This window comes from Crocodylus porosus, unplaced genomic scaffold (assembly GCF_001723895.1).
Source record: "Crocodylus porosus isolate Cpor-Errol unplaced genomic scaffold, CroPor_comp1, whole genome shotgun sequence".
Taxonomy (NCBI): Eukaryota; Metazoa; Chordata; order Crocodylia; family Crocodylidae; genus Crocodylus; species Crocodylus porosus.
The window spans coordinates 100065275-100092842 of record NW_017728906.1 but is presented as its reverse complement, the minus strand read 5'-3'; the positions used below and the strand labels follow the sequence as shown (position 1 = coordinate 100092842).

Genomic DNA, 27568 nt, shown 5'->3' with positions numbered 1-27568 from the left:
TTATTCAGTAACTAAAATATAAAATAGTTCCAGGTGCTGCTCAGAAATTACCATGGCTTCAGCATTACATATGCACAAGAAATGTATCACCTCTTCCCTCTTGCCAAAAAGATCAATTAATACTTAAACCTCTTAAAGTTCTCTGAATGCAACTCACGTCTAAGGGCTTGGTCTGGTATCAGTGTGTGTTTTAAAGTAAGTCTATAATAGAGATTAGTACCTCTTGTGTAATATTGTATGCATTGCATTTTGTTACATTTATTATACAAATTGAAATGAATAATAATATGCAGTTTAACATCCCATGAATATATTTTAGTATTCTACAGCAGTAGTTAATATGCTAACCAACTTTACTGAAAGGCATACAGATGTGGAAGGAGTCTATCTAGGGACTTTAATTATCACCTTGTCAAATTCAAATTATTATCTTGTGAGTTCATTTCCATAAAGTATCCCCTTTGCTGTTAGATGATTTAACATGTGTCTGCCTTTTCTTATCTTATTTGTATCTATCTGGAAGCTCCAGACCTTTCAAAGTAGGCTAGCTTCTCTGCTGGATCATGATGTTTACCATAACTGATTTTGTCAACTAGAATTTGCTACTCTGTTTTGGCAAAAAGATGGCTTTGTAAAATATGGAGGGGAACTGGGGACTGGTACCACCAATGAAGTTTTATAAATCAGGCTAGGACTTCAATTCTTTTTTAACAGAATCATCTTAAAGGGAAAAATCAAGGTGCTAGGGGTATGATTTATTTGACAAATTCTGGAGACAGTCATTCTTGGTTGGTAAATCATTTCAGAATTCAGGAAGTCTGTAGCAATTCCAGGTTAAACAATTGGGAGGACATGACAGTCTGTGCTGGCCCATATCACAAGAGGGAAGGAGAAAAACGTGCACATATGAAATGCTGACACCAGTATTTCTGTAACTTGTTGAAGGAATTGAATTCTCTCTTGACAAGCAAGGATGTCCACAGAGGAACGTGTTTCCAGTTCATGGGCTACATCCTGAAAATCTAGTACAAGGTTTGCAACTGGGGAAGAATAAAATAAAGACTAAACTGAAACAAAAATAGGATTCAGTTATATAAGCTGAAAATTAATTTGATGTATGGATGTAGTAAGCATATTAAAAGATAAGATTTTGTATTTGAAGGAAAAAAAGAGAAAATTAGTCATTACTGACAGGTTTTACATTTCTTCTCATGACATTGTCTGAATCCATTTGGTGTGTTTTGGGCCATAGGAAGCTTGCCTCAACCTTATCACCATAGGCAAATTTCCTACGCCCCTTCATAAAACCTGCTGACATATCTCCACCACCCCCACAATTACTACACCTCACAACAGAACCATCACCATTCCTGAATCTTACACCTGCACCTCCAGAAATGTTATATATCTCATCCAGTGCATAAAATGCCCTGGTGGAAAATACATAGGAAAAACCAAACAACTGTGCACCAGAATGACCGTGCACCAAAAACCTATCAAAGATAAGAATACCCAACTACCTGTGGTTACACATTTCTCACAAGAAAACCACTGTCTCTCCAATCTGTCAGTTCTAATCCTGAAAGAGAATTTACACAACACCTTTCATAGACAAGCCTACAAACATCATGTCATCAGTGAAGTTGATGAAACTACTGGACACAAAGTCATGGACTAAACATAGACATTGGATTTATGACATTGTAACCTGCCTAACATCTGGCTCCACAGGTACCTCTCTACTGTTTAATAACAACATTCATTCCCCTTCCCCTGGCCCCTCCCCTCCCCCCACCACCTGTCTCTCATCCATTGACTACCTCAAATTACATTTTCACTGACTGGCTTTCTGACTACTGATACTAGCTTCTGTCTTCTTTACTATCTCATCCAGGAATAGCACAGACCAACTGCAGATGCTTCCTCAACCTGACAAAAGTATCTGTACCTGAAAGCTTGCAAAGAAGAATTTTTCAAACTATTTGAGTTGGTATAATAAAAGATGTCAGATTTACCCTGTCATAGGATGGGGTCCTCAAGGATGGCCGTGTTACCCTTAGTGTCCCTCGACTGTGCCAATACAGCCTGCTGGGTACTCTCTATTCTCACCCACCTCATCTTGATGTCATAGTAATGAGTAGGGAGGCTGCCTTTAAGCCTACTTAGGCATGGTCCTGATGGACTTCCTTGAACCCCGTGGGTCCCATTCAGAATAGACGTCCTGGGGACACCCTAGCCTTATGGGCTATATGCTTGGCTCCAACCACTCCTTTACCATGCCCCAAGCCTTGCAGATGCCATTGACAGGACCAGTCTAGGCCCTGATGTGATTTGGCCCCCTTGTCTTCTCTGGGCTTTCTGCAGTCCTGTCTCCACTTCTCACTGGCACCTGGGCTCTCCGCAGCCCTGTCTCCACACCTCACTGGTGCCAGGGTCTAAGCACCCCAAATGCCATGACCTCACTGTCACCAGGGTCTATGCACCCCAAATGCCATTCCCTCTCTGGTGCCAGGGTCTTCATGCTGCAGTGTGCCCCCAGTGAGGCCTCCTCCTTCCCCAAATAGCCTCACCCAAACCACCGGTGTTATAAACAGCAAACAAACATAAGCCCCTGGACTATAACATAATACAAAAGACCAGGGTATGCTCTGCTCCTTTAAAAGCATCAAACTTCATCCCCTGCACTAAGTGTCTAGTAGGCAAGGGTATCTGCAGAGCTCATGGAGCCTCATTAGCCCTAGGTGCAGCATATCAGGCAATGCTGCTTCACTGGGCACTTTCTCCCTGGAGGCTGCTTCCCTTCTTGCTGCTAGCAGGGAACTGCCCTCCCTAGTTCCAGTCTTGGGTTTATATGGGCCCAGGACCATGCCCCATATGGTCAGCTGACCATGTGCAGGTGCAGGCTAATTTGCCCTCTGATTTGTTGCCCCAGTAACCTGCACCTGGGCTTCTGTCTGTCTCTTTGGGCTCTCTCCCCAAGCAGTTTCTGCTCTTCTAGGAACAGGGTGCTTAGTGCCCTGTGACATACCCAAAGAACATTGTCTGCTTATGTCCTTAGATCAGGGCAGACAATTATTTCAGGTGGAGGGCCACTTACCAAATTTTGGTGAGCTGTTCAGGGTTGCCTCACCCCTTGACAATTTCCCCACTCCTGGGTAAGTCCCACCCCTAACCCCTGACCTTTTCCACCAGACCCTTTCCTCCCCTTGCCCTAGAAATACTCCTTTTGGGAGGGAGGATGCTACAATCATGAAACTGGAAAAAATGCAAATCATATACAAAAAAATCAAACATCTACTTTAACTTATTTTAATTTTATTTAAAAATATTTTTGTACTGACTTATGTACTTGCAAAGTGTATCTAGAGGTGACTGCATAATAGCTAAAAATATAGGCCTACTTATGTTGTGTGTGGACAGTAAGGGGTTGTACCTGGGGAAGGTTGTTGGGGAGTGGGGTGTGTATGTGGTGGGATCTGGGTACGGTGGGTGGGTGTGGAGGAGTGTAGGGTATATGGAGTGCTGTCTGAGGGTATGGGGTTATGGCATGTGGGTGGGAGAGAAAGAGAGAGATGTGGCCAGGTCACTGGCTCCATTCTGTGTGGTCCTCACATACTGCAGTCAGGTAGACTCTGCACCCAGGATCCACTTCTGCTGCTCCACCTGGGTCTCCACTGACCCCAGGGCACCCACACAGGCTCTGCATTCCTACCCACCACCATCACTGCCCCACCATTTCCCTGATTTCCCTACCACATGCTCACCTGCCACTGCTGCTAACACCACCACTTCCCAGCTGCCATTGACACCACTCCCCTTGCTGCTTCCCTCACCACCACATTCTGCATGGACCCCCAACTGCTCCCCAATTTACTGCCACTTCCTGCATCCCCCCTGCCACTGCTGTTTTCCTCTTCTCCCCAGCCCACTGCTTCTTGGTCTGGCTCCAGCCTGGCCCAGCCAGCACCACCCAGTTCCCAGCTGCTGGGCTGATCACAGTGGTTTCCCCCCACCCTCCATCTGATCTTATCTGTCTTTCCACTCAGATGGAGGGAGGCACGGAACAGCCCCAAGGTCACAAGGCCAGAAGCAGAGGCTTCTGTTTGGGGGCTGGAGGTGGGGGGCGCTGCTGAGGGTGAGGTGCATCCGGGCTGACCTTGCTGCTCAGCTGCTTGGTCTAGCCACTGGCTCCCCCTGGGTCCTGCTGCTGCTGGCACATGTTTTCTATGACAGGCAGCCAGGGGCAGAAGAAAAAAAAAATTCTACAATTTTTAGGGGCTCTTGAGGCTGGATAGAATGGCCTGGCAGGGTTAGATCTGGCCTATGGGCCATATTTTGCCTTTCCCTACCTTACACCAACACAGCTACAAGCTATAGCTTTGGCATCCTAGGAAATTCTTTCCTCTTGTATAAGCCTAGTAATGAAATTCACCTTGTTTGAAGAAGTTCAAACTGTATCTTAGAAAATGTAGTGAACTTTGCTATTTTTTCTCTCAAAGCAGAACAAAAATAATGTGTAGGATTAATAAAAGCCATTGTATATTTAGAGAAAAAAAGTAAGAAAAATGGCAGGTCTGATTATAAAAATAGATTTAGTAATTTCTGCCTTATAAATATTTTCATATACGTTTTAAATAGGGCATGTCTACATGTGTATTTATGTGTGCCTAAATTTAATGTGACTTTGCTGAAGGTTCATTAAGGCAATTTAGGTGCATGTCTACATGTGGATGTGCTAATGTACATTAAGATGTATTCAATTTAGATGCAAATAGCTAAGTTGCATTAGCACATGCAGATATGCTAATACGCACTAACACAGTGTGTGTCCCTTGACACACACTGTGTTAACATGAATTAGCATGTCTACATGTGCATTAATGCAACTTAGCTATTCACTCTTAAATTTGATACCTGCTTTATGCAGGTATCAAATTTAGGCTCATGTAATTTTAAATTAACATTTTTAAAGCACATCAAGGGCATGCACAAGTAGACTTGGGCCCTTAAAGTGCCTTAAACATGGTGATTTTTTAAGCCCACTTAAAAAAACATGTAGATGTGTCCACTGATTTTTAAATCAGAGTGACTATGAAGGGCATACTTCTATTTTATACAGAAATTGTTTACTTGTGTATGTCTGAGCTACGATATGAAACGACCATTGTGATTCTTGCCTCGATGATTATCTGCACAGAGATAAAACTAGAAAAAAAGTGATGTTACTCTTCCAAAGTCCATCTGCAACATAAACTTCATCCAAATGAGATATGATTCAAAGTATATTGTGTAGATGTTAAAAATATAATTATCCAGACCCTATGTGTTTTTGGAGTGTCTTCCTTTTTGTTGGGGTTCATATGTATGCCAACTCTGGAGCCCCAGAAGCTGGCACAATAAGCAAAGGGAGTTCCCACTTTTATATAAAAAATCATAGAGGTTAGGGTCACAAGCCAACAGGCCAAAGGGGAAGAACAGGTAAAAGGAAAAGAAACAACAACACTGTGATAACAGATACTCAGCACTTTAATTCCCCCCACCACACACGTGCACAGCCACACCTCCAGAGGTGTCCCCAAACAAGCCTTTAGTCCCTAGAGCACTCAAACAGTAGCTTGTGGTTTCCTCCTAGTTTGAATCTAGCTCCTTCAATCCACAGTCCTGGCTGACTGAGCCAGTAAGACCTCCTGCTCCAGTGCACAATCCTCCAGGTTCCATGTGCACACTGCTCTCTCTTCCCTTTACTCCAGCCTCATTTCTTCTTCCTATTTTCCTTGTCCATCAGCCCTTGGGTGTTTCTGGGAACTGTAATCTAAATTAACAGTCAGCCCATCTCTGCAGAGTGCTCCCTGGTTCCTTGTGCTCTTAGACACATTACATTCACATTATATACGTATCCATTGGCTTGGTTGGGCTGCTTGGGCTTAATTTTCTCTTGAGATTCTATACTCCACTGAGCTTCTTGAGTTTGGCTTCTTTTTGCTAACCCTTTTATGAGGTACTTTGATGAACAGTAAAATAGCTAATACATTAAATTTGGGGTTTCCAACTTCAGTGCAAATGGGTACTGCATGTGACACTGGCATGCAGCTGCTGGGCTGCATACTACACATGTCACATACTGTGTTTACAGTCCCCAATGAGTTCCACCCTGCTGCAGAATCAGCACTACCCCCACTCCATCCATCCCTCAGGCAGACACCCTTCACTCAGAAAAGGCTGGGGGGTGGGATCGTGAGTTCCATTCCAGCATTTAAATTACTGCTATGACTTAAAAGACAACTGACTCAGTGTCCTGTCTGGAAAACAGTAATAATTATTGTGTATGATAGAGTGGCTTTAATACCACCCCATAAATTAAATAAACTTTTCAATGAGTACAGTATGTTGCTGTCACACTGGTTTATTGAATAAAACCTTCTTTGGTATTTTTCTTGAAACTCTTTCTTGTTTGATTGATATCAAATAAGATATCAATCTTATATTCCTAATAATATTGACGGGTGCCTATACATATGGTTGTGTATAGGCACCCATGGGGAGGGGGAGCATTTTAATTACAGCAGTTCCTGAAGAGCTGCTCTAATAAAAGTGCTGCTACAGGATGCTTTAAATAAAGCTCCTGGCCATTTTTAAACCTGAAGGGGCTTATATATGTGATCCTGTGGGAAAGCTAAATTGTTCAAGTCTCCTTTAATTAGAACACATCAGAGCATGTGTATAGGTACACAATGAAGCCAAAAGAAAAAAGGGAGCAGGTTTGTTTTAGCCTGGAGAGCTCAATAAAAGTCTGAATGTATTGATTTAATCAAGTTCCAATAGGAATATAATGTATGTATCCTATATTACAAGGAAAATGCAGATTTCTAAATACTGTGGTAAAAGAAACATCTGTGTGATAAAAAAAATATTTTTCCTATAATGTGGTGTCAAGTGGTATTTTAAAGACATATATTGGACACTCATTAGCACATGCTTAGGAGTAGCAGTACTCCTAAAGTATGTGCTGATAAGTTACAGGTTTTATTCCTGTTTCTTTCTCTTCCCAGTATTGTAAAGGGAACCATTGCTTTCTTCCAACTGACAAGCAGTCAAGTATTAAAAAAAACCCTTTACCTACCTTTACAGTAATTCCTGGTAATCCTTTCCCAAGGGTTTTTCTGTAAAGGAGACATTGATCTAGACTTCTTTAGTTGGATTCGCCAAAACAATACCTTTTTAATGCCTTTTATTTCCCAGAATAAAACCAATGATAATAATAACAACAGCAATAAACAACAACTATAATAATATTAACAACAAGAATAATAATAATACACCCGCCCAAAAAAATTACATGAAACCAGGTAGACAATCAAAATTTTTGAATTTTCCAACAGTATTTTTATCATTTGTATTAATTCTAGTCTGTTAGATTTCTCAGTCTGGATTTATCAATAGAGAGCAATTAAGTGTGATATGCAATAGAAACAGAATCCAAGCAGGTCTAACAATAGTTGAATGGAATTATTTGTTTTTCTTCCTTCTTTAAAAAATGTTGTCTTGGTTTACAAAAGGAGAACAGAACAAAAATAGAAATACATCAGAAACAAAATTACACTGTTGTTGGCATTTTGGATGAAGTAAATACAGCACTCAAGAGGAAGTCATTTTAGAACCAGGTACTTGTCTCCCTTGAGAAAGCTATCATTCACCCTTGAGGATCTGGCTGAAGTTTTAGGTTCCTTTTAGAACAAACTAAAATGACTCAATCATCTCATTACTCTTTACTTTCTCACAAGACTCCCTGAAATGAAGTACACCAGTGGTTTTTAACCTTTTTGGACTTGTACTCTTCAGTGGACTCAAGGCACCCTTATTGGACTTGAGGCACCCCCTCATTGAACTCAACGCACTCCTCCATTACTATTGTAAATTGAATAGCACCCAGATGCAAAAACAAATGTATATATTATGTTGTTTACCTCCTTGCACAGGGGTAGGCAATGGGGATAGAGGATTGACAAGATAAATGCAGGCTCAGGCTGTTCCCTATTTACTTAGCCTCTTCAGACTTGGCTTATCACTTCATACCTCAGGGCATCCTTCAGAGGATCTGGCAACACCTTGGGGTACCTTGGAAGCCTGGTTGAGAATCATTGAACTACACCATAGTTGAAGGAAATAGGAGCTGTGTATATGCAGCTTCAGGAATGACTGGGCTCCTTCATCCTCACATGGTGTCACAGGAAGAAGATGGTCCCTAACATTTATATGTTGCAATTGACTCAGGTATACAATTTTCTTTTTTTTCTCATCCTTGGAAGTTCTGTAGTGGATTGAGGAGAGTACACAGAGGAAAAGAAACAAAAATCTTTCAAACAATAGCATTGAGCATTGACTTCTCATTTGCTTTTTACTGATCTTTTGAAATAACATTTCTTTATTCACCCTTCCTTTCACAGTTCATGAGGCTTGTTTCCAATAAGACAGTAATTTCACTAATTTCCTACTTCTCACATCCTTCTCAACATCCTCAACTTGGCTGTTGGTCACTCAATTTTTTTGTCTAAGACAGTAACCCACAACCCTAAATGTAAAAAGAGAGGACAGAAGCTATACTAACTTAACTCTTTTGAGGTAATTAAATACACAAGAATTATTTTGCATATGCAGCATATCTAAAAATAAAATCATATTGAATATAGCTTTTAAATTCAAAGGTTGAACTTGATTTTACCCCATTGGTACAGACATTGTTTCATCTCCAGATTCACAGAGGAAGGAAAGGGATTCTGTGCGACTCCTGACAGTGGAAACCAGCCAAAATTGATTCTTCATTTTCTTCCTTTGCATTAGATGGAGATAGCCTTTTTTTCTGTGGTTGTAAGGGATCTGACTAAAGCAATAGTCTCCAAATACAGTATAGGGGATTTAAATTGGAGATTAAGATAGATTTTCTGACTATGAAGGTGATTAAACACTGGAAGAGGGGAGGTTGTGGAATCTTCATCCCAGGAAAATTTCAAGAGCAGGCTAACTAGACACTTTCCTGGGATGGGTTAGTCATGGATGATCCTGGCCTGAGCAGGGGGCTGGACTTTGTAAGGTCCCTTCCAGCTCTATTTTCCCATGATCCTGTGAACTCAATCTTTGCCTTTCGAGTTCTGAGGTTTACATAAACTAAACCCCTCACAGACAGCCATTCTACCACTATCTGTGAAAGTAAAAGTAGATGTGACTTACAAATGGAGAAGTTAGAAGGTGATAAAATAAGGTATAAATTAATTGGTAGGTGGGAGTTACATCTTTTTTAGCCCCTTGGCATGTAAGCTACACCTACTTTGACACTAAAGGAATGTGTGGAAGTAACTCAAAGAAATTCTAAGTGGGAACAAGGCTACTTAACTAATCTATCACCTCCTATTTCACTTCTCTAGAGCTGCATAAACAAGTTCTTCATTCTAAATAGCGAGAAAAGAAGTTAAATTGTACTAGCTTTGACTTCTTCAACCCCCTTCTAAACTTAACCCTAAAACTATCAGATACATTTTCAGCATAGTGTTTGGAGAACCTAAGGTGAGTTGCATTATGTGACACACATGGTGCTCACAGTCTTCATTTTAACAGCTTCTATTAATGTTAACAGTGATCACATGACAAATGCCAACATTCAAGAGGAAAATTTCCCCTATAGATTTGGAGGTGGGGGCGAAGGGAGGGAAAAAGAAGAAAAGCCAAAGGGGAGGAATAAGGGAAGAAATCATGCAAGTGTTCTTTTATTGCTTATTCATTCCTCTTCATTCAATCATTCTGATGCAGTAACTAGTTCAGCCCCAGGCTCCCCTTATATGCATGACAGAAAAGCAATCCCATTCAGAAGACTGTGAGTTATTGATCTCATGCTGAACGTTACGTTCGGTTCACCAGCCCCGTCAGCCCCCTCCCATGGAAAGCTTATGTTTCCCACCAACTCAGTTGAATTCTATTCAACTGTTTTGGAAGGAAAGGGGTGGGGGGCTATGGGTCAAGGGCAGAGGCATCTCAGCTTTCACTTCAGACTTCAGGACATGCTCTGGGTCATGATGAAGGGCAAGTCTGCCAGGCATTAATAGTACAAGCTCTGAGGATCTTGTTTGCCAAAGGGGCAGACGGTACATGGTTGCTTCACTTTCTAATGTAGTTGTGAGAAAATGAGCCATAAAGCAATAATTTGTTAATGTACATTAGATTTATTTTATCCATTCACATTAATGAACAAAGTTTTTTTGCTAACACACTTTATGGTTCATTTATTTAGCTTAATATCCTCATTTGAAGAAATATGCAGAGATTTGTTTCTAATCACTGAGAAGATTAAAGTCAAAACTTAAATTAAAAATGTAATTTTTTTATAATCTATTTCATTGTTTAAAAGTACCTACAGTGTTCCTTTACGTGTTCTGATAATTATGCCTAGTACTATTCTATGTGTTGGCACCCCATAGTCTCAATTAAATGTTATAACTATTTAATGAAAGGCAACAAGGATTTTTCAGTTTTTAGTTATTAGCATAACCCAGAATCAAAGCTCTTGATCCACTCAGACTGCTTAATAAGTTAAGAAATGAAATGGTTGGTCATTATATTTTTATGAGACCTTTTCATGACAGAAGAATAATTGTGTCATGATTATAATTTCCCAGATATTATACTGTAAGAGGATAAAGGGTGGGGGTTTTGTTTTTCTTTTTTTTTTGTCTTTTACAATACTGGATTTATCAGATTCATCCAAATCTACTTCTGTTGTGGAAGAGATACTCTTCCTACATGAAGGACTGGAACAACCATTTATGGCAGTCATAGAACTAGACAAAAGTGATTTTTTTTTTTTAATGATGAGAGGAATAAAAATGAATAATAAAAGAGAAAAACAATGGAAGTAGGAGTGCATATTTTACCACATTCTACAGCTGATGCATTTACAGAAGCTCCCTTACTGTCTTTACCTTAATGCAAATTTATTGTGCCTGAGCAATGACTACCATAAAAATGTCCTTCCTCAATCATGTTGATATAGTCAGTCATGTTCATGAAATGAAGAATCAGAAACAGGACTTTTTTTTTCTTTGTTCTTAACTTCAGTTGGTAGAATTATACACTGAATAATATTCATTGCAAATTTAGTCTTTTTGTGTTCATGGATTCATACTGATACTTACCAATGTATTTATTCATAAGAATTGATTGAATAGATTATGCAGACTTATATCAACCATGTGCTGCTCTCAGACTGTTCACCAATACTACTATTTATTCATTATTCCTGTTATGTGATTGGTCAGGTAAAGTTTATGGTGTTATTTTGGCCCCTGATTGGACGACTGAAACTTTTCACATAGGAGAAGGCCAAATAAATGAATACCTAATAATGCACTTCATATTTGAATATGCAAATGAGTACTAAAAGCATGTATAATCATATAAAATTAAAAATACCCACAAACTAGAAAAAATGTAGCCCTTTTATATCGGAGTAATTCAGACTCTGATTTCATTAATGAAAACTATAATGAACCACTGCATTATTTGACCTGATCTTTACTGAGGTAGAAATTCTTCCATCAGTTCCATTGGATTAATATGAAATAAATGCTAAAAAAGGGTGTGATATGGGAGTGCAGTTTCCATGCTCCAAATACTAGTTTTTCCCTACCTGCTGACTATAATTGTACTGTGAACTGGGGTAGTCAAAATGAACATGACCATTTTATCATTACCATGTTTTCCTAGAGCGGGTGCAGCACTAGTCCCTAGCTTTAGTGATTTATCCACCTGTTGTTTTAAGCATCTTTTGGATAGGAGCTATCTCTTTACATGAGTTTATATACAAAGGATCCCTGAGTCCAGACAAGGTACTATATGAAAACACATTGGGTGGAGAAGATATTCTATTAAAAAACTCTTAGGTGCAGTATCTGGATATTCTACAGCCATCTCAGAAGCAGAGATGCAAGTCAAATGGATAAGTACATGTCTGTTCTGATTTATATATTTCTTCAAATGACAGTAGTCAGTCTAATGTGAAGTGCTAAATAAGACAGCAATGTGTTGGCCATTAATCAGTTTACCATCAGCTAGAACATAAATTTATTGTACTGTTTTGGTAATGTGGCAGGAAAGTGAAAAGGAAAAATAAATATAATTGCCTGATCTGCCTATTCCACATCTCTTGTTATGTCACTACTAATAAGTGGCATAGACCTACCTAGTTGGTAGGTCAGAAACACATCAGGCTTATCATATTATTTTCACATAACTTATATTAATGCAAAAGGTCCCCAAAATATACTTCCTTGGTATTATTTCTTTCATCTAGGCACCAGAACCCACAAATATTATTCCTGATGAGTCTTGCAGAAGATTCCTGTGACCTCGGCATGTAATACATAACATTTTTTTCTGGGGCTGTGAACATGCATTTTCTGCACCCACTCTAGGTTTAGGCAGATAATTTTAGGTTGCCTAAACCTAGATTGGCAGCAACATGTACAGCAATTCACTGCTGTGAAGACCAGTGTTCACAGCCATTTGCTGCTGCAAGGAGTGCCATGGGGAGGCTTTGGTAAAGTATTACAGGATGGTGACAGGGTCTGGCAGGATCATGGGAACTGGTGGGTCGCAGCGGGGCACTGGTGGGTCTGCAGGGGGTTGGCAGGTCTGCAGTGGGTCCATGGGTGGGAGATAGAGGTTGTGCAGTGAGAACAGAGCCCCAGGTTTAGAATAAGCAGCTGGGTTTACCCAGACCCGGGGCTGCGCTGCAACTGCATGTGGGTATCTGAAAGATCCAGTTAACTCCTTCCTAGATTGGATTAATCATTGTTGATCTAAGTTAGTGCCCCTCAGGAGGTACACTAATTTAGATCCAGTGCATCATTCTTTGGTATAATTAAACTCTCTGAATGCCTAAATAATCAGGCATTTAGATTGACGCGACCTTGGTTAGGATGATCTAAATGTAACACTTATATACTTTGGGATAATATATTGCACTTTATCCTATAGATTAACTACAACCCAGTCTTTCAAACAAATAAATATTTTTTTTCAGATTTCAACATCTGTCACTATAGAACTCTGCATCAATATAAGTAAAATAGAGCTAAGTAGAGAGACCTCAGTTTTTCAGTTTGAACTAAGTTTCCAAAAATATGGGACTATAGCTTTTGGTGATCAGTAAATTTCAAACAAAGAGCGTACAGAAAATAAAATGCTCCCAAACCTAGATCTATGCTTGATGTATCCAACAAGTAGATAACAGCTATTTAAGACACTGTTTTAAGCTACTTGCACACTGAGCTCAGCAAATAATGGAGCACAGAGATAGGATTTTCCATTTGCAATGAAAAGTAGACACGCTTGTCTTCTAAAGCAGGGGAAATGATGACAAGAGTGCATATGGTATAAAGAAAAGAATGTGACGTGGGCAGATCAAACTCTTAATAGTGATTCTTTTTGCACCCTCTATAGTGAATGATGACTGTGCAGTTAAGTTAAATAATGATAAACTTTTCTGTCATCTTGATTATTAGTAAATTTCCTCATAGCTTCCATTCTGATTCTGTTTCTGAAATGTATCTTTCTTTTTCAGTTCATTGTTGTGCTTGCCTTTTTACTGTTTCTTGTAGCTTTGTTCCATATTTGAACCACCCTGTGTAAAAAGAAAGTCTATTTGAATTGCCTGTAGGCTAGTGCCCTCTTTAACTTCAGACCATGACCTCTTGTTTTGCTGCTAGTTACTATCTCAGACTGCTTGCTGGTATCAATTTGTTTCTTCTTCATTCAAAATCAGTCAGTCACTTGATCTCTTATAGAACCCTTCCTGAAAACTTCTTTGACCACTTCAAAAAGAAAGGAAAAACAAAACAAAACAACCTCCCAAGTTCCTATATGAAATTAAATATATCATTAAAAAGCAACAACAAACACATCTTTAGAGCTAGAAACTGATTTTAGTTTGGATAAGTATGACTCACAGGTTAGCATTTAAGGTATGAATAAGCTCCAGAGAAGAACCAAGTTATGCAATATTTCTGATTTAAAGGCCAGTCCTCAGCCCTTTATAAAAGGAGTATGTCAGGTAAGATGCAAAATAATCTTAAATCATTAAGAATCTATAATCAATATTTTCATCTGTATAAGAAAACAGAATTTTAAACTCATTCTTTTATAGTAGAAATGTAGGGACTTACTTTAATACAAAATTAATTAATGGAATGCTCAGTGTTATAGGAAAATATCATCATCAAAGGAAAATCAAAGGAACCTTGTTACAAAAATTTTGGCTAGGGACAGACATTCAAAAAGCCTGAGCCTGAATTGATTCAATCCTTTCAGGTTAGTCTAACCTGGCTAGGCTAAACCAGTTTGCAACCATACAGACACCCGCCTTGGACTGAAAAAATGCAGGCACATGCCTGCAGTGGCTCAAGCTGGAAGCTTGCCGGAAGCTCGAGCAGCCCTCCCTTCCCTTCCAGATTGCTGAACTAAGCGGGGCATGGCCAAGCCCAATCCCACTATGATTAGGGAGGGGTTCCTCCTCCTCTTGACCAACCCAGCAGGGAAGAGATAACACAGTGATTATCACCCCATTAAGAAAACAACAGAGAAACATTACCAGCTACCTGTTGATTCTGCTTATATCCCATTTGCCACAACACAAACCGTAGCCAGCATGTGGTCTGCTAGCTAATGCTGAGAGGTGTCTGTGTAAGGCAGAGGGAACAGTGGAATCCCTGTTTGGGAGCATGCTGGGAGAGTCTGATTTAACTTAAATTTACAAGGGGTCTGGGACAGACATTGCATAAACCAGTTTGACCCAAATCAGTTAAGTCTGATACTGCATTCCACCAGGTTTATATCAAACTACTTTCAGCCATTTTTAAATTGGTTTATGTGCACTGACCATCTGTTCTGTTACAGGTTTAAACTAGTGTCTGATCACTTAAGCCACTTTATGTGTAAAGTCTGTCTCTACCCTCAAAATAACAACTTTGAATTATGTGAACCTCAGTTATTTGTGCTTAAAACTTACTGTTTGATGAAAAAAATAAGAACACAATAAATAGTTGGCAGCATATTTCCTTTAATTATTTGAATGAATACACTTAATTCACAGCCGCATCCTTTTTGTTCCATTCTTATGAATTTTTGGGTGATTCGGTTTTACTACCAAAATATTTGTAGACAGTGCCTATGAGTACTATACTTTCTAATATGCATGGAATGCAAATATGATGTTTGTCTCCAGGAGTAGTCACACTATAATTCACTTTTTTTAAAAGTTACAAACATCCAGTAAGGTAACAAGAACAATACTTTGTCATTTATTTGGCCAATTACTACTAAGCAACACGGCTTGAATAATGAATGCTAAATCATAATTTAAAGAATGAATAAAACAAATGCATTCAAGAAAATAGCTGTTTGCTGACATTCTACTACTAAAAGAAGATGAAATTAACTGAATGAATTATTTATTATGAATATGTGTTTACTTCTAATGACAGTTCTGTCTTGTCAGAATTCAGCCTGGGAAAATTATGTGGACTAATAGGATTTGATATACCTCACTGAATTCTATTTAAGTTTCTTATTCCAGCCGCCCTGCCTCTTCCTCAGCTGTAGAGGGTTACACTGGGTCTTTCAATAATTACACAGACAACACATACTCTTAAATCACTAGATTGCCATCTGATACTTTTAATCTTCTCTAAGGTTCTTATTGTAACAGGTCAGAAACCAGAACTTCATGCAAAAGAACAACTGCATCACTAGTGTATTATGGACTGGCAGAACATATGCACAAGCATATACTCAAAAGTATAGTATGCTATCCCAGTATAGGAGTGATTGTAGTTAATAAGATGATATAATACCAGTTTGAGGGAAAACCTTAGAAAAGGTCTACTGGGGATTAGATGCTTCTAGAAACCTAAACCCAGTAGATTGGCTTGTATAGCTAAGAAAATAAGGCACTACTTTAGTGACAAACCTGATTTATGGGAATAATACATATCTGACTAGGGCATTCATTTTACACACACACACACACACACACACACACACACACACACACACAAGCATATGCAAGTATTTTGCTAAATATTATAACTGTATAGTTTGTATAATGATTTAAAACCTTTTCATTTTGCTCTTGATTTCCTAGTTCAGTGTATCTTCAGCTAATTGTCATTTATATCATTTTAACCTATATTTTTCAATAGACTGTTGTGATGTATTTACTCCCACTCAGGCCAAATCTATCTGAATTATTAATGTGTTTTAACTTAGTGCTTAAATGTCCTAATCAGGACTGGACTCCATGCACGAGGTGCTTCCAAGGCACAAAATAAATATGCACAAAAAGACCAGTATTGTCCCTGTATTTTACTCATTTTTCTGGATTCCCATTTTTCTGAAACCTCATTTCATGATTTTATGATTACAAAGGTAGAACATTTTGAAATGGCACTTTGACATTAATACGTAAGTATAAAAATGACAGCTGATAGCCACCTTTTTCCCTAGTGAAAGGGCGGTTTATTACACATGCTTTGGGGGGCAGGGGGCTCCAAGACCAACACTAATTAAAGTGCATGCAGTATCTTGTGTATCAGTGTCCCTGCACCTCAAAATGGCAGGAGGGGGTGCTCTAAGCTCATTCAACAAGCTTCATCTAAAGCGCCCCTGCCACCATTTTGAAGCGCAGGGATGCTGATACACAAAACTCTAATTAGCACACTCCAGCAAACTTGATTAGTTGAGTCTTTTCTGACTCATTGTAATTCCAGCACATCGCAGCAGCCTCCACACATGTGTACAGGCACCCAAAGCATGTCTGAAATACACATTGTTTATTTCCAGTAGTACCTCTCCGCTCAATAATTCAGTAAATGCACGGTACTAAAAGAATGCAAGCAAATTAATCATGTCCCTTACAAGTTACACACTATACTTTTAGATGACTCATAATTCTATCTTGTGCATTTATATCCAAAGCAGTTCTTCCAACTATGTTTAGGTTTCCAAGTCAGTAATTCTGAATCTTCCTTTAATCCTTAGATACTTTTAGAAAAATACATTTACCTGCCTCTGTTACTTCCTTACCCTTAGTGAATTATCAAAAACCTCTGCCACTGGCTCTTCTATTTCCCTGAAGATACCTCAGTACCATTTATCTGAGCTTGGTGCTTTAGCATCCCTTAACTATTCTAATTTTGTAAACATTTTATATGATCTGGCACTCATAAAACTCTTGTTGTATTTCACTTTCCCAGAAAATATATTCCAGACTTTGGGTTATGGCCTACAGCTGCTCTCATAAATATTGAGGCAAAGAATTCATTCATGTTAAATCACCTTATAGAGATGTGCAAAGTTATTCACAACACTCAGAAGAACTTCAAAATTCATATTTCTGCCAGTTTCCACACAAATAAAATATGCAAAAATGCTGGTTCACTTCTTTGTCAATATATTTTGAAGTTATGGAAAATGCAGTCAAATGTGATCCTAGTCTGGCTTTAAGAGTAAATTTGAATATTTTTTACCAATCTGCTGAGAGTTGTAAAACTTCAGGTACCCATTTTACTATGGGTGTGTTGATATTAACTGAAGCCTAGTTCCCCATAGTGACGTGGGCATAGTGATGCTTGGTATTGCCAGAGCTTCATAGTTTCATAGTACGTAGGGTTGGAAAGGACCTAAGCAAATCATCAAGTCTGACCCCCCTGCCATGCCAGGAAAAAGTACTGGGGTCAAATGACCCCAGTAAGGTGTTCATCTAGCCTTGTCTTAAAGACACCCAGGGTAGGAGCCAGCACTACTTTACTTGGAAGTTGGTTCCAGATCCTAGTCGCCCTGACAGTGAAATAGCGCCTCCTGATGTCTAGTCTGAATCTACCCTCTGCCAGCTTGTGACTTATTTCTAGGCACTCCTGGTAGTACTCAGGGGAACAGAGACTCCCCCAATGCCTGCTGGTCCCCTCTGACTAGTTTGTAACAGGCCACTAGATACCCCTCAGCCTTCTCTTGTGGAGGCTGAACAGGTTCAGGTCCCATATCCTGTCCTCGTAGGGCCTGCCCTGCTGCCCCCTGATCATGCGAGTGGCCCTCCTCTGGGCCCTCTCCATGTTGTCCACATCCCTCCTGAAGTGCGGCACCCAGAACTGGACACAGTACTCTAACAGTGTCCTGACCAGTGTCACATAGAGGGGGAGGATCACCTCCTTGGACCTGCTTGAGATGCATGACAAGGTATGGTTGGCCTTCCTGACTGCACCCCCACACTGCTGGACCGTGTTTATCTTGGCATCAATAGTGATTCCAAGATCCTTTTCTGCCTCTGCACTGATGAGAGGTTGTTCCCCAGCCTTTAGGTATGCTGCTGGTTCTTCCTTCCCACGTGCATCACCTTGCACTTGTCAGTGTTGAAACCCATGCTGTTCTTATCCTGTTCTCATCCGCCCACCCCTGTAACCTGTCTAGGTCTGATCACAGCTGATTCCTCCCTTCTAGCGTGCCCACATCTCCCTACATCTTAATGTCATCAGCAAATTTGAACAGGGTGTTTTTTACCCCCTTGCCCAAGTCACTGATGAAGATGTTGAACAGCGCGGGCCCAAGGACCGAGCCCTGCAGAACCCCACTGCCCACATCCCTCCAAGTCAAAAATGACCCATCCACCACCACTGTCTGGGTGTGGCTCTCTAGCCAGTTAACAACCCATTTGACTGTGTAGGTGTCGATACCACACTTCCTCAGTTTTTTAATGAGAAAGGGGTGAGAGACAGTGCCACAGGCCTTCTTGAAGTCCAGGAAGACTACGTCCACTGCTACACCTGCATCTAAGGATTTAGTGACCTGGTCATAGACCAGGTTGGTCTGACAGGACATGCCTCTAATGAACCCATGTTGGTCACCTGTAAGCATAACCTCCCATGCTGGCCCCTCATGGACATGCGCCCGGATAATTCTCTCAAAAAGCTTACCCAGGATCAAGGTAAGACTTACTGGCTTATAGTTTCCTCGGTCCTTCTTCCTCCCTTTTTTGAAGATGGGAACCATGTTGGCTCTCTTCCAGTCCTCTGGCCCCACACTAGAGCACCAAGACTGCTCATAAAGCCTTGCCAGGGGTTCTGCAATGACCTCAGCTAATTCCCTCAGCACTCTGGGGTGGAGATCATCAGGATCAGCTGATTTAAATATGTCCAGTCCCTTCAGAAGTTCCCTGACTAGATCCTCACTGACCCTTAGCCTGGGTGTGCCTCCCCTAGGGCCTGAGGGGGTCCTGGTGGGGGGCGGGGGCTGATTTGGTCCCTGCTCAGGAAAATGGAGGCAAACCATTGTTAAATAGTTTAGCTTTGTTGTCTGGTGTGATGACCAGATTTCCTAGCATGTCTTGCAGGGGCCCCACATTACCCAGTACCTTCTTTTTGCCCCCTATGTATTTAAAAAAGGACTTCTTGTTGTCCTTGATCCTGGTAGCTAGTTGTAGTTCCATCTCCATGTTGGCCTTCCTGAGAGCCCCCCTGCAGCCCTGAGGAACCACAGTATAGGTCTCTCTGGTGATGGCCCCTCTCTTCCATTGGGTGTACGCCTCCCTTTAAGCTAGATGTTCCCAGATGCTTTTGGTGAGCCATGGGGGCTTTTGTGCCCTCCTGCCCCCTTTGATCCATGTTGGGAGTACCTCCCTTTGGGCTTGGAGGATCGTCTCCTTAAGGAGCGACCACTCTCCTTCGAAACCCAACTCCCCTCCCTTCCAGGATCTCAGTGCCTCCCCAACTATTCTCCTTACCTCACTGAAGTCCACCCTCCTGAAATCTAGGGCTGCTGCCTTGCTGTAGGCCTTTGCCACCTTGTGCTGGATGGTGAATTCCAGCAGGCGATGATCGCTGTCACCCAGATGGTTGAACACCCGCAGCCCCTTCACCAGGTTGTTGCCCGTGGCCAGCTCCACGTCCAACAGGGCATCTCCCCTGGTGGGGCTCTGCACCTCCTGGGTTAGATGGAGGTCCTGTATTTCGGCTAGGAGCCTACATGAGTGGTCAGACCTGGCTGACTGCTCTTCCCAGCAGATGTCTGGAAAGTTCAGGTCACCCATGATGACCATGTCCTTTAATGTAACTATCTCCGTGATCTGACTTAAGAATTCCCAGTTGAGCTTTTCCCCTTGGTTGGGTGGTCTGTAGTAGACCCCCACTGTTAAGTCCCTTTCCCCTCAACTGCCTTGTACTCTAACCCAGAGCACTTCAGTGTGCCCCTTCTCTGACCTTGTGCTAACTGTCAGGTGCCCAGTTCTAGGACTGTAATTGACTGTATCAAGTTAGGCAACTATGCCCCATTACAATGTCCACATCTACATGTGTCACTATGGTGATATTGTTACTGTGCTGTAATTTAGTACTTCCAAAAGCTAATACTAAATTACAGAGCAGCAGCAGCCTGTACTGTTCTGTATGCACGGCACATGGTTATTTTTAGCAGCTACTTCACTGTAGCAGCATGCTATACCAAGGGAGTGCATCACTATGGCAAAGTAGCTGCCAACATGTATAGATGCTGGAGGATGCTATATTGCCATAGCACGTTGCTATGGTGACATAGCATCATGTGTAGACATGCCCAATGAATAGAGGAAATTAGATGCCTAAGTATGGAATTCATAAGAAGTAGTATGCTGAGCAGGAAGATGCCAAAGCCATTCAATAGAAAATGCAGGATAGAGGGGTGTGTCTAAAGTGTTTCCTCTTGGACTTCAGTGGGTGTGTCTACACAAGACACTAACTGCACAGTAACCTAATAACAGTGCACAGTAGTGTTCCAGGCACAACCCATGCTAATATGCTATTGCACAGCAGTATTAGCCACAGTTAGCATCTGTAAAAACCTGAGTGCTGGTGCTACTGCACAGTAGAAACAGTTACTGTGCATTGATTTAGTTATCCGAGTACGAAACTTAATGTGCAGTAACTATGGTGCAGTAATGAATGTGTAGACACACCCCGTAGATGTGTCTACATACATACATATACACATACATACATATACACATACATACATATATATATATATATATATATACACACACACACACACACACACACACACACACACACACACACACACACGGCTTCCAAGGACAGTGTAACTCTACAAAACAGCCTAGTTGAACTCCCTTATACTTTCTTATAGAAGTCCAGGCTTATGTGTTTTTATCCTTTGAGGGCCATTTGACTGATGAAACATAAGGTGGCCTCCACCAAAGTTTCTAACATAACTGAAATGCACACAAATCTAGACCCAGGCAAAACAAAAGAAGACCTGAATGCAGTTTTCTGCCTCAGATTCTTCACCAACTTTGAGTGTTCAGTAGGGTGATATCAGACTCCTTAATAAGTGTTTTCAACCTCCTTTCTCGTCTTTGACATCATTTCTCTTCTGAGCCTTTTAGTTGATTGCCCAATACCTCTTTTGGTTTCTTGTCTCTTCTTTTTCCTCTTCTCTCCCACTCAAAAGTAAGAGATATTTTCTTTGATAACCTGAAGACCTATTTGTCAAATGACTGCCACTGAGCCATTTTAGATAAACACCTAGCCAAGTAATCCTTTGCTTCTTTATCATCCTCCATGGTCAGACTTCCTTTTCTTTTTTCCTGAGTGATAGCCAGCTCTGTGCCAAGAATATTTCTAAGTATGTAGTGCATCATCAAGGGTTAATGCCCTCTTTTATTAACCTCTTTGATGTTTCAATCTAATAGTCAGGTAAAGAAAACAACAAAAAACAAAACATAATATTGTTTGAAATCAGTAACTGATTTTTGGGAATACTTACATTTACAAAAAAATTACTAAAACTAATAATATATCAAGCATAAGTTGTCCTAGATTCTTCATTCAAAAATGGAGACAATTTTTCTGTCCCAGTGAACATGCATGATTCATGTCCTTTTCCATCATTTCTTAGGCTATAGTTAGTGTATAAATTATAAAAAATAGAATGGAGGCTTTGAAAGACAATAAAGGCAGAATTCCTAGGCAAGAGTCTGATTGGGCCTTTAAACTACTTTATTATATATGGGTGCAGTCCTGCCAATGCTTTCTTACTTGAGTAATTCTATGGAGTTGAATAGGACTACCTGCCATAATAAATGAAAACTGCAGAATTAGGACATATCCATGTCAAAAATGATTTTAAAAACCTAACTAGAGTTTGGATACTCAAACCATTTTGAGACACTAAGATGAAAGTAAGAGAAGAAGAATTTTTTTCCATCATTTCCCAGTATAATTTGTGTATATCATATAAATATAATGTTCCTTTCTATTCTTGACATATGCTTACTATTACACTGAGTGAACCCATTCAGATAGCAGTATCTATTCTTGTTATAATCTTTTTCACAAGAATGAGGGATCACATTTCTGGAGACTAATCCATCATATTCTAATTCTCTAATTTACTTAACAAATAGTATAAGAATAGAAAAGTGATTCAGAGTAAATCCATTTTCATAAAAGAATAATTGTAAATGAAAAAAATGGGCAAGAAGATCACTCTCATGACAATCCTAGAACTGCAAGGGCAAAAAAAATCATTGTATCCTATAACAAAAATGAAAATGAGACTAAGGAGACATAAAAGGAGGTAATTTTCCTGAAACTAATAGGGCCAGATTCTGTTCCATCTATTAGATGTATAAATTGGCTTGGGTGCCCAAGAATATAGACCAGTTGTTCTCAAACTTTTTTGACTTAAGGTATCCAATACTAGATTTAAGGTATCCCTTCAAAAATGTCAGTTGTTAGTTTTCACTTGATTTTTATCTATAAAAGAACAATTCTTCTATTGAAAAGAGATCAGAAAAACCAAAACAAGTAACATTGTATTTAAGATGATGGATTCCTATTTAAAATCTCTGCTTTTATCTTGTGAATCATGTTTGTACATCTAACAGTACTAACGTTGTGTAGCACTCTGTGATATTCCAGGGTGCCAAGGCACCCTGGTTGAGAATCAGTGGTATAGACAGGTGTAACAACAGTAGTGCTATCAGAACATGCTGATAGAAGCTGTTAGAAAGCAACTGTCTGCATGATTTAATCCTGCTTCATTCAGGATCAAGGTTAGTCCAAAGTAGCTAACTTGTATAGATACAGGATCATGCAGAGATAGCAGATCTCTATCACTGTGTTTCAGAGCCACACCATCCCTCCTCCCCTAAAGCAGCTAAAATGTGTATTTGTCTATAATCTAATTATTTATCAGCCTGTTGGTATTCAAGTGGATTTAGGCACGTAAATATGATCCTATTCCATCCTTATCAAGTCCCTGAAAACTTCAGGTGGATGGATCCTTTTCCACACTGTTTCCTTGCAACTCTTAAGGGTAAGATGACGACTTTTACAAAGTAGATACATTAAATGTTTTCACAAGCAGGTGAAATATAATAGCACTTAGGACTTTGTTACACATTAATTTTAGGCAGTTTAGGGAGCTCTTAACCCCTGGATTGCACACACATTAAGAAATCAAAACTAGCTTAAAGCACTCTTTAGGTATCTTAAAGTTATGCCACTCAAGGGCAGGTTTATCTCTAATCCATGCTATGCATTCTATATTCTACAAAAGTGTGGCCACTCATGAGAGGCAAGCTGCCCAATTTTCATTCCTTCAGTATTTCAAGATGAAATATCCCTTCTTCGCATCCTTCTATTCTGTATACACAAACTTTCCACCGCCTACTGCCTGGGGGTGGGGGGACTCTACTGTCCAAGGGGTAGTACTGGCACCCAGCTAGTTCCCCCTCCTGTCCCTAGGAGTGTGACCTGGCCAGGAAGCTCACAGGGTCACAGACTGCTCTGGAAAGGAAGGCTAGAAAGAGTGAAGGGGAACAAGGTAGGGGGGCAGATTGGGGTCCCCATGAGTTGGTGCTTCCCTCTCAGGGCAGGGACAATGTCCCCATGAGCTGGGGCTACCTAATCCCAATTCCAATCCTAATACTTATTCCCATCCCAATACCAATCACTTCTGGACACACCTCTCCAGTTACCAACTACAGACGTGATCCCTGGAAGTACTAATCCTAGTCCCAATCCCAATTTATTAAAACATTTCATGGACCATATCAAATGACCTGTTTATTTTCAGAAATGTTAGTAATTTAGAAGCCATATGAACTTCAACTTACTTTTTAAATTATTATTTTTATAAAACTTTTAAATTTGATCTTTTAGTGCCAGACACTTTAAACACACCTCAATGCCCAGGAAAACTAAGTCATGTTCATTGCACCCAGGAATGAAATACAGATTTATGTCATATTCCTCCATACCTGGAGCCAGTTCCTGACCATGTGAGTCAACAGTGTAAGATGGACAGGCTTAAGGATTCTCTGAGTTGCACTAACTTTGAAGCAAAAAGGAAAGGACCTTTAGACATTATATTTCACTCCAGCACCTTCGTGTCAACAGAGTAGCAAAACAACCAGAACTTATTTCAGGCAGGGTTTCGCTCTAGGGTCCACAAACCTTGGCTGTTGTCCTGGGATGAGAAGCCAAAGTATAAAAGCAAATCATGGACCATATCAAATGACCTGTTTATTTTCAGAAATGTTAGTAATTTAGAAGCCATATGAACTTTTATCATGACTTACCTAATAGTTATATGCGTAATATTATTTGCATTAACATAGTGCCTAGGGTCATTTGTAGATGACACAGGTGGGTTAAATTGAAGTGGTGTTTTTTTTAAAAACACCGCTTCAGTTTAGGGTGAAGTAAATCCCCCCCTTAAACACCCATGTGGGAGCCCAATCCTTACCTGCCTCTCCAGTGGCTGGGAGGGGAGAGTGAGCTGCTGGAGGACGGAGCAGGTCCTGAGCGGAGGGGGAGTTGCTTCCCTCCGTGCCAGTGGTGGCCTCCCTGCCTCCCCCAGATAGCACCCTCCCACAGGCACCTGGCTCGGGCAGTCCTGGGGGGCACTGAAGCTGTGGGGGGAAGCACTGGGACCCCATGCAGCTCAGACAGGCAGGCAGGCTCCAGGGAGGAAGAAAAAAGAAAGATCAGGCTTGCCGCTTTTTTTCCCCCTTTCAATGCAGCCTGCCTTCCTGGGCTGCTGGCAGGCTGCCTGCTGGGGCTGTCTCCACAGCTCCTGAATCACATGGAACCCAGTGATTCCCTTCACAGCTGTAAGGTAGCAAACTAAAACTTCTCAGAGGTGTTTTAATTTGCTGTGCCCCAAAGTCATTTAAGGTGCATTATACCACCGAATTTGCTACAGCGGCTGGAATTAACACCTAAAACGTCGCCAAATTTGCACACTCGTGCAAACAGCAACACCATTAAAGGGATTTAACCTTCTTTAATGTGTCATCTACAAATGCTCTTAGAGACTTACTATTGAGCCAGAACTTCATTTTCTTAAATGCTGTATAGACTGAATAAAAATATAAGACATTCATCAAATTTAGGATGATCTTGCTACCTTGTATAGTATAAAAGCGTCTGTGCAACTCTTACCATTTAAAGTAACAAAAATTTGCATCAAAATATGGTTCCTGTTGTAATTGTATTGTAATCTAAGTAGAGGATAAGAGACAATAGATAGAGATTCATACAGGGAACACATACATCTGGTCCATGGTGTGTACACTCTTAAGCACACTCAGCCTTTGTGCTGTCATGCTGTGTCATGGGTAGCTAGGTCTGAGGCCACTCAAGGATTGAGATATCCACTATGGAGGAACCAGCAGAATCCAGGGGCAAGCTGGGTCAGATAGCCAGGAGGTCAGCCCAAGAGCAGAGTCTAGGAACAAGTCAAATTAGGAAGCTGAGAAATCATATAGATTGCAGAGAGCACAAGCCAGACATAACATCAAAGTTCTTTGGGATTAGGTTGAGCCCTGTTGCTAGACACTTCCCATTCCAGCTCAGGAGCTTTTTGGAAGAAGTGTAGGGTCAGCTGACCCTGCCCAGCCACTCTGACAGAGAATGGGCAGAGGGATAAGTTATGATAAAGGCTTCAGACCAGTGTTGCCCAGTCTGGGTAGTCAGCTATAGGATGGCAGGCTTGGATGAACAGCTGTGCTAATCAGACTGAGGCCAAAACCTGATACCTGATCCTGCTTGTCCATACTAGTGAAACTACTCTGGGGGATTCTACTGCAGCTACTCTTGAGATTTTTGCCTCTGTGCTGCTTGAGAAGAGGCATGGAAGATTGTCCTGGTAGTGACCTCACTGACACATTTCCTAGAATTATTCCATGTAAGCAAGATATGTGGACTGAGAATGCTTGGGAACTTCCCTCCCTAAATTAACTAGATACACAGTATAGACATATCTACATAAAGCAAAGAAGAACAGATTATATTAGTCAATGTTATAAGTGGCAACATCAGTACATCAGAGGCACAACTTTTACCAAGATTTTTTTATAGACCACAGAAAGAGAGAGAGTTTTAAGAAGGGATTTGAAGAACATTAATATGTTGCCTTGAAGGGTCAGGCCAATGCTCAGGATCTGAAAATTGCACTGTTAGACAGGAGGGCATGGTGTACAACTGCACATGCACACACAAAAATCAATTAAGCACACACTCACTAGGTGCATACACCCGTGTTAGGCATATACACTCATACTTGCAGCTCAGATACATACACATTCAAAATAATTAGTCTAGGTTCATGCACACCTATCACCAGTTTAAGCCTATACATGCTACACACACCAAATTTAGACAGAATCAGTTACCAGTTACCAGCACCTGCACATCCAATACACATACGTGGGTTATTAATTTATATACCACACACACAATGATATCTATATATAAATATCTATATATATCTATATCTATATATATCTATATATATCTATATGTGTGTGTATTCACTAATTTACACACATACCACCCACCTACACATACACACAGGTGAGTTCCTAAATTGGGTGTTGTGCTGTGTATGTATGTACTTGGTGTACTTGGGATACCTGGGGAAAGGTTAAGGTAAGAAAGTAGAAGTGTAGGAGGTTAAAGTTACCAGGACCAGGATTAGAACCGGTAGACTACAGGGGCCTGGGCTGAAAAACGGAGGCTCGGGGGTAACTTTAGGTTAATTGATCTTAATTAATTAAAAGACAATGTCCAAAGCCTGCAGAACAAGGAAGCATGCCGGAACAGAATCTGGGACTGGAGCCAGAGCTACAGGGGAACTGAAAAGGTAAATGGGGAGAGGAGGGAAAATGGGACTAAGGGAATGTGTGGGTGTTAAAGAGGGGCTCTGGGTGTGGGGAGCCAGAGGATGGCTCCGGGGCAACTAGAGAAGTTGCAGAGTGGCAGTAGGTGCTGGAAGCTGGAGAGAACTGCAGGACAGCTAATAAGAGCTGGGAAGCTGCAGGGGTGGGGGGGAATTCATAGATTCATAGATTCATAGATGCTAGGGTCGGAAGGGACCTCAATGGATCATCAAGTCCGACCCCCTGCATAAGCAGGAAAGAGTGCTGGGCCTACATTACCCCAGCTAGATACACATCCAACCTTCTCTTGAA

General features: G+C 40.7%; 1 long non-coding RNA gene across 1 annotated transcript; it reads right to left on the bottom strand.

The window, feature by feature from the left end:
• Window positions 1-1669: 1669 nt before the first annotated feature.
• LOC109306084 lies at window positions 1670-26001 on the bottom strand. The gene is made up of 4 exons (XR_002099841.1): window positions 25986-26001; window positions 13030-13040; window positions 7110-7120; window positions 1670-1742 (listed from the first exon to the last, which is right to left on the bottom strand). It is a non-coding gene; the product is annotated as an uncharacterized LOC109306084 (long non-coding RNA).
• Window positions 26002-27568: the final 1567 nt, after the last annotated feature.